The sequence below is a fragment of the Leucopleurus acutus genome (genome assembly GCF_964270905.1).
Source record: "Leucopleurus acutus genome assembly, chromosome: 3".
Classification (NCBI taxonomy): domain Eukaryota; kingdom Metazoa; phylum Chordata; class Mammalia; order Artiodactyla; family Delphinidae; genus Leucopleurus; species Leucopleurus acutus.
The window spans coordinates 40,028,435-40,037,198 of record NC_139145.1 but is presented as its reverse complement, the minus strand read 5'-3'; positions in this window follow the sequence as shown (position 1 = coordinate 40,037,198).

Here is an 8,764-nt window from a genome sequence, read left to right as displayed (position 1 = left end):
GGAGAGATTCTCTCTGGATTGATTTCACCAGCTGGGAGCCCGGGAAGCCCCATCCATGGAGGAAGCTGTTTTAATGGTTTGTTTTCCAGAATGGTTATTATTATAATGGAAATTCTAATAATAGTTATTAAAGTAAAAATAGCAACTACTCTTTGTTGCCTGTCAAGTACAGGTCATGCATTTTGGGGGCTTTTTATCTCATTTAATCCTCGAAATTACCTACGAAGTAAGGAGATTATTACTAACCTCATTTAATAAATGAGAAAACCAAGACTCCTAGAGGTCAAAGAAAAAAGCTGGGCTGGGATTGAGCTTGTCTGGCAAACTCTAGCTCTGAGGAGTTGAGAACTCAGTCTTTTTTTTTTTTCTTTTAATAAATTTATTTATTTTATTTTATTTATTTATTGTTTCTGGCCGTGTTGGCTCTTTGTTGCTGCACGCGGTCTTTCTCTAATTGTGGCGAGCAGGGGCTACTCTGCTGCGGTTTACGGGCTTCTCATTGTGGTGGCTTCTCTTGTTGCAGAGCAGGGGCTCTAGGCACATGGGCTTCAGTAGTTGTGGCACATGGGCTCAGTAGTTGTGCCACATGGGCTTAGTGGCTCCTTGGCATGTGGGATCTTCCCGGACCAGGGATCGAACCGGTGTCCCCTACACTGGAAGGTGGATTCTCAACCACTGTGCTGCCAGGGAGCTCACAGTCTTAAAAGCAACTTTTCCACTCACGTCGACTGGCATTATTGGGACCCCACCTGCCTTCTCTCTGTGCCTCTTAGGAGCAGGGCTTTGTGGTGTCATGCTGGCAAGGACCAAGGGCATAGAGTTCTGGTCTCTGTTTGCCAGTGAGTTCCAGTGTGACCTTGGGCAGATTATTCATCTCTGCACCTCTATTTCCTCATCTGTCCAATGATGGATGTTCTGATGATACTGTTCTGCCAGTCTTGCAGAGTTATCTGGAAAATCAAAGGTGCATCAAAATGGTCTGGGGTTGTAGTTTAGGTTGCATGACTTTGTACCAGCTATAAAATCTCTGCAACAACCCCCCCCATCTTAAAGTTTCTTATGTGTATTATGGGGGCGGGGCATATGCGGTCACCATGAGGCTGTCAGATTCTGAGTCTATAAGTGAGATAATAGCTCCAGAAGGCTCTGGAAAAGGTAGAAAGCAACCCCCAGACATGAGGTATTGTTTTTCACTCTCTGCTGCCCCATCTCTTTCTAATTTCCTGTGGTTGTGCAGCCACCGGGCTCAGAGAGGGTCAGGTAAGCATTTGTGACCTGAGTCTTTGGACTGCAGGAGTGATGGTGGTTCAGGCAGGGCTCCCCCCACGTGCCAGGCAGGAGGTGTCTGAGAGGCGCAGGAGCCTTGGATATCGCCTGCCTCTGAGCCTCTCAGCTCAGAGTCTGTTCAGAGCTCCGTCTGCGCCCCACCTGAGTTCCAGGCTTAGAGTTGCCGAGTGACTGGCTGGAGGAAGGCATTCTAAGCCCAGGGACCGCCAAGTACAAAGGCCTAGAAGGGGGAATAAACTTGGCAGGTTTAAGTGGCAGCAGACCAGCCTGGCTGGAGAGGGAAAGGGGAGGAGGTCAAACATTCGTAACCTGCTCCAAGCAGTCGAACCCCCAAGAAGCCAAGGAGCCCCAAGGGGGCAGGTAAGGGATGTTCCCACTACTTGCAAATGCTCCGGGTGCTCTCGAATGTGTGGATCGGTCTCTGGTACCGGGCCGACAGCCAACAGCAGCTCTGGCTGTGCCCACTGAGATCACCTGACCTTTTCTCTTCCTCTTGTCAACTTGTTTGCAGGCTGGGTCTGAGCCAGAGGTGAGGGGGCTGGCAGGGCTTAGAGATGTAGCCTTGAGGGCTTGCCTCTCCCTGCCCAGCCATTAGAGCCAACGCGATGTTACCAAGGCCCCTCAGCCTCCATCTGCCAGTTCCAGAAACCCAGTCCCCTGGGGGCAGGGGTAGGGCAGGGGGAGGCTTCTGGCAGCAGGACTGGTGAGTCCTAATATCACAGCCTATCTGAGAGGCACAGGAACTCATAACAGACTCACCTGTTTACAAAATTCCCAAAGTCCAGGCTGCACTCTGGGCTACTTACATCAGAATCTCTAAGGGGGGAGGATTTGAATATTTACAGCCCACTCAGGAGATTCCACTGTGCAACCCAGGCTGAGGACCAGGGCTGTGGTTCCTTGCAGCTCTCTGGGGCCTCTGAGTTCAGACAGAATTGGATTTGAACTCCAGCTCTCCGACTTCACCAAGTGACCTCAACCAACATTCTGAGCCTCCCTGAGCCTCTATTCCCTCCTCTGTAAAAAATGCATCGTAGTAATACACCTACCTTATGCGTTGTCCTCAAGGCCAAAGGTATTAATCCATGATAAACACATGGCACAAAGGGTTCATTCCTAGTAAGAGCCCAATAAACGTGTTTATTGTTATTACTTTCCCAAGGTCAAGCATGCCATTAGAAAGCTCCTCTTTAGGTTAAGTTGAAATGTTCTTATGGCTACAAGAATCATCTTCTCAAAACCCAAATTTCCTTGCATCACCCACCCACTTAAAATCATTCTGTGGTTTTCCTTTATTCTCAGAGTCAACAGAAGTCTTGAATTTGACTTAGCAGCCTTCAAGGCTCTGCCCCCTCACCTTCTTTTTTATTTATTTATTTATTCATTTATTTAATTTTTGGTTGCATTGGGTCTTTGCTGCTGCACGCGGGTTTTCTCTAGTTGCTGGGAGCCAGGGCTACTCTTTGTTGTTGTGCGCAGGCTTCTCATTGTGGTGGCTTCTCTTGTTGTGGAGCATGGGCTCTAGGCGCACGGGCTTCAGTAGTTGTGGCACGGGGTTCCCCCTTGCGGGCTCTAAAGCGCAGGCTCAGTAGTTGTGGCACGCGGGCTTAGTTGCTCTGCAGCATGTGGGATCTTCCTGGACCAGGGCTCGAACCCGTGTCCCCTGCATTGGCGGGTGGATTCTTAACCACTGCACCACCAGGGAAGCCCCCCCTCACGTTCTTATTTTGCAGTCTTTGCTCCCTTCACACCATGACCTGGGGGAGGGGACTCCTTTGATTCCCCGTACCCGCCCTGCTGGTCCCACCACCGGGCCTTTACATATGAAGCTCCCATCACTGCGCCCCTGGAATGCCTTCCCCACTCTTCTTCCTGCTAACTTACCCTGCAGATCTCAGCTTGGTCATATCACTCTACCAGTAAAATTCTTTACACTCTGACCAGGACAAATCCTCGCCTTGTCATTCTCATGGCACCATCTCACAGCTGACATTTTACATTTATTTCTCTGGGCATTTGTCCAATGCTCGTCACCTGTGCTAGACTCTAAGCTGCAAGAAGACAGAGACCATATCTGCATTTTGCTCACCCCAGCATCCCCGATGCCTAACTCACTGAGTTGAGGTTTGATAAATATCTATGGAATAAATGGCCCAAATTGGCCTCTTGATAAAGTCCACCTGTTCAAATGCGGCTCCTTGCAGCAGTCGGTGCCCTGGACTAGAGGACTGCCCTGCAGGGGTGGGCCGGCAGCTTCGGGACCCCCACTCTTCTCTCCTCTCCCTCCTTATAGAAGGTGGCTCTTCCAGACGTCCAGGTCCTCCTTGGACAGGTTCTGGTTGTACCACGCTTGGAGTGGGATTCAAAGTGGCCGACGGGGTGCTTTTCAAGAGTGATTTGCCCACAGAGTTCTGCCAAGTGGTGGGGCAGCTGAGAAGTGTTTCAGGATTTAATGCCCTCCTTAGCCTGTCCCCTCTGAGGCCCTTGATCTCCATGTAATTAAGCTCATACATTAAATGCGCTTTATGGGATGAGAAAGCCCCACGTGGAACATGGACTTTTCACACCAGGAGGCCATTTTAGGTTATTGTCAGCCTCAGCTTGAAAAATCGCTTGGGGTGGGGATGAATTGAGGTTGTGAGTTTACAAGGGCATCAGTGAAAATAAATACCAGAGATGAAGCTAAACTCGTCCTTCTTGGTTTTTTTTTTCTCTCGGCCACGTCATGAGGCGTGCAGGATCTTAATTCCTCGAATCCAGGCCCACGACAATGAGAGCACTGAGTCTTAACCACTGGACCGCCAAGGGAAGTCCCTTCCTTCTTGTTTTTAATCAGGGTCAATCTGAGGCAAAATGATAAAGTAGATGAAGAATATCTTTTTAAAAAAAGTGACTTGTGCTCACTTCGGCAGCACATATACTAAAATTGGAACGACACAGAGAAGATCAGCATGGCCCCTGCACAAGGATGACACGCAAATTCGTGAAGCGTTCCATATTTTTAGGCAGAGCTCCAAAGCCATCGTCAGGTTTCTAACTGTGATGATGAAGCATGTTTACGTTGGTGAATTTGAAATCATCGATGATCACAGAGCTGGGAAAAGTGTTGTGAACCTCACAGGCAGGCTAAATAAGTGTGGCGTGATCAGCCGCAGGTTTGATGTGCAACTCAAAGATCTAGAAAAATGGCAGAATAACCTGCTCCCATCCCATCCGTTTGGTATCATTGTACTGTCAACCTCAGCTGGCATCATGGACCATGAAGAAGCAAGATGAAAACACACAGGAGGGAGAATCCTTGGATTCTTTTTCTAGGGATGTAATACATACGTGCAGATAAAATGCCTCAGAGGAAAAATAAATAAAAATTAAAAAGCAACTTGCCCAGAGCCATCTTTGGGCCCTTTCTGAGAAATTCTGTTTAGGCGTTTGTCTCCAGAGCAGGGAGAGGCCTGGAATTTTGCAGAGGTTATTAGGAGCCAATAAGTAAGCACCTACCCTCCTCCTGGCCTCAGCCGCTGCATGAGGAGCTAGGCCTGTGAGGGTAACTTCCATCTTACCCGCAGAGCTCCACAGCCAGCGCCCACCTGGGCCTGAGGACAGCTGTGGAAGGGACACCAGGAAAGGGGAAAATGAAGAAAAAGAAAAAGAAAATGAAGAAAAAGAAAATGAAGAAAAAGAAAAAGAAATAGGCTCCAGCCCCATCAAAGAGTAGAAGCTGAGTCTTTTCTATTCTAGTTTTCCCCTCAGCCTGGTCCGGGGATTGGCGAAGCTGGCTGTACTTCACAGTTGGCTGAGGAGCTTGTAAAGGGCCAGACTCCCAGGTCCCATCAAGGAAACTAAAGGGCTGGAGGAGGTGCAGCTGTGTCCACACCCTTCTCTACCCTGCGAGCTTCTGACTCCCCACCTGTCCTGGGGACCACAGGCGCCATCCCTGACCACAGTGAGGCCTTCAGAGATGTCTGCTGAGTTGAGATGAAATCTGTAATTGACTAGACAGGATCCTGCTTTGTGGGAGGGAAATACTTGGGACCCGAGCCCCACCACATAGGAGTGCTTCCAAGTCAGAGCACTTGCCCACATTTCTCTGGCTCCCCTCCACAGGGGGCACACAGGGTGGTGGGGAGGGCCTACTGCCCACAGAGGGGCCCGCTCATGGCCAATGTAGCTGAAAGTGCAGCCTCTAGATGCACCCGCTTAGTTCCAGTCCCATTGCATTGACCTTTGGCATTGACCCAAGCTCTCTAGGACTCAACTTTCCGCATCTGTAAAGTGGGGATGTTGATCGTAGTAGCTGCTCACAGCGGTGTGGAGAAGCTGAGAAGAGACAATACACATAACACCCAGCATGTGGCTAATGTTCAGTTAGATAATAATGTTATTATCTTCCAGCTCAGGAAACCTAATAACAGCAACCACTGATTGTCTTCAGTGGAAGCAGAGGGCCAGATGTGAACGTTCAATGCTTCAGAACATGCTGGCCTGATTCATCCAGCTGTTTTAATTTATGTTTCAGGAATTTCAGGCTCTTAGCTCTGCTTTGGAGACAGAAGCATAAATGTTTAGTGCCAAAATGGATTCTGAGACCATCTGATTCAATCCTTCATTTCATAGATAGGGAAACTGAGGCCACCTGACGTGAAATGTCTTGGCCAAAGCCGCACAAGGAATCAGAAGAAGACAGAGCTGGGACTGGAACCCAGATTTCTTGTTTTCCCGGACAACTGCAGTATTCCTGCACTCTACCAGCTGCCTCTGTAATTTAGAATGTGTGTGAAATCCCTTTAACTGATAATGCTAGAAAGATGTGTGGTTCTTGTGTTCTTATTCTTTTTCTTTTCTCCAGCTGAGGGTCATGGTCGAATAATATCACGGATCAGAATCTCTCTTTCTCTCTCTCTCTTTTTTCCTTTGGCTCAGAATCTAGAAAACAGCTTGGAGAAGAAACCAGGGCAGATCTTCCAGCCTCTAAGCCTCAGGACTGGAGGTTTGTGTGGTAGACGTTTGCCCCCTAGTGGAATGAGTGAAGATGACAGGCAGGGAGTGAAGAAGCTTCTGCCTCCAGGATCTGGCTTCCCAGGGGTCCGATGCAGCTTGCACAGCCAGGCCTCCCTTACCTCACCCTAATGCCAGCACCGTCAGATCCCATCTTTACTTAAAATTATGATATTCTGTTCATCAAAACACTTTTTTGGTATTAATTTTGATTTATTAAGACATTGAATTAAAATATTATTTATATTGATCATTTTGGGGGCAACGCCTTTAAATTTTGCACGTGAGGTGAATGCCCCATTTGCCTCCCCTGATCGTAGTCTTTTTAAAATATTTATTTATTTATTTATTTGTTTCTTTATTTATTTTCCGACCATAGTCTTAATCCAGAAGGCAGCCCTGGAAGAACCCGCAGATACCTGATGTGCTGACCCCCTCACTTGTCGGAGGTGCCCTGAGGCCCGGCAAGGGCTGGGCTGGGCCAGCCTGTTAGGGCAGTGTGGTCTGCTGCTTTTGCACTGAAATAATCAGAACTGCATATTTCCCAGGCTTTCTCCAGAAGCGAACGGTGACAAAGAACCTCTCCTTGCCCAAACTCTAGCTAGGCTCCTCTGAGCCCTCTTCTTTACTAGGCCTGTCAACCTGGGCCTATAAGGACTTGAACAAACACTAACATCGTTTCCAACAGCTCAAGGCCCTGTGACCCATGCCCCCCTTAAAGTGGCTGCCTGAAAACACTCAAGGCAGCCAAAATCATGTACTGTTTGTTCCAGCCAACATCTGAAGATAGCGCCCCTGTTTCCCAGTCTCTGTGGGAACGTAGTAACCCCATTTTGATAGAGGCCAGGTAGCAAGTCCATAAGGGCTTCACCTGGACCAGTCCCCTCCCCCTTTTCCCTGAGTCTACAGAGCCCCCAGTCAGCCCCATCCCCACTCCCTCATCCTCCCTTTAAAACACCCAGTCACCGCTGAATAAAGCAAAGTGAGCCCAATTCACATTGGACTCTTCCAATGCAGTAATATACTACAATAGTATATTACTGATTAAAATCAATCCTTACCACTTTAACTAGTGTTCAGCTTTTCTTTGAAATTTATTTAATTTATTTTTGGCTGCTTTGGGTCTTCCTTGCTGTGCACGGGCTTTCTCTAGTTGCAGCGAGCGGGGGTTACTGTTCGTTGCGATGCGCAGGTTTCTCATTGCAGTGGCTTCTCTTCTTGCAGAGCACGGGCTCTAGGCGTGCGGGCTTCAGTAATTGTGGCTCACGGGCTCTAGAGTGCAGGCTCAGTAGTTGTGGCACTCGGGCTTCGTTGCTGCGCGGCATGTAGAATCTTCCTTGGCCAGGGCTTGAACACTTGTGCCCTGCATTGGCAGGCAGATTCTTAACCACTACGCCACCAGGGAAGCCCCCAGTGTTCAGGGAAGCCCCCAGTGTTCAGCTTTGTTTCTCTTTGATAACGGCTGACTTTTGAAGAGTGTCCCTTATGAGAAAAGACCCTGGGGCCAAGGGCAATTTTATTGCACAAAGATGCACTGAATTCTGGGTCTTCCTCAATGCCTAAAGCATGAAGCCCTAGGGAATTCCCTGGCTGGACTCAGTGCTTTCACTGCCAGGGCCCAGGTTCAATCCCTGGACAGGGAGCTAAGATCCTGCAAGCCACGTGGTGCAGCCAAAAATAAACAAATAAAAATAAATAAATAAATAAAACTTAACAAAAGACAAAAAAGCATGAAGGCTTAAAGATAGGCCCTATTTGCAGGGGCCCACAGTAAGTAGCTAGACTAGGAGGAGGGTCTGGTGCCCCAGCATGTCTGGGAAGGCCACCTCATTGGAACACCTTCCTCACCTGGGCCTACATCCTGCATCACCTGCTGGAGGACTCCAAGTACTCAAGGCACCAAGGAGTCAGCCACCCTCAGAAGTGTTAGGGGACACACCAGCCCTCCTCCTTGCCATCAACTGGCTACCAGAGACCCCCCTCAACTGTGTCACCTACTTCTGCCCACCTGCCACCAACCCAGCGCTCCCACCTCCCCACTTCCAGCAGTCCTGGGCCACATCCAAGGAAGACGAGACCTCAGAACTTGGTCCTGCAAGGTCTCTGCCTCCACCTGCCCGATCCCCTACAAAGAGTGCTAAGGCTCCCCCCACCCCATTATCCCCCCACCCCAGGATTCCCTGGCAGGCTGCCAAGGGGACATGGGTTTAGGTCAGGCCCAGAAGTGGCAACCACAGAGCTTCAGTGTCCTGCCCATCTTGCTCAGGCTGCATTTATTGCCGAGGTTTCACAGAGTTGAGTCAACTGCCTTCAAATGCTTGAATCCCTGGGGGTAGGAAGAGGAAGCGGCTAAAGGTGCTCTTTTTAAGAATGTAAAATAAAGAAGAAGAAAGGAAAAGACAAAAGAATTGTTCATAGACAAAAATGCCTCGAGCTCAGAAGCTGGCCCTTTCCTACAGGGGTGCTGGGCAGGACCCCAACC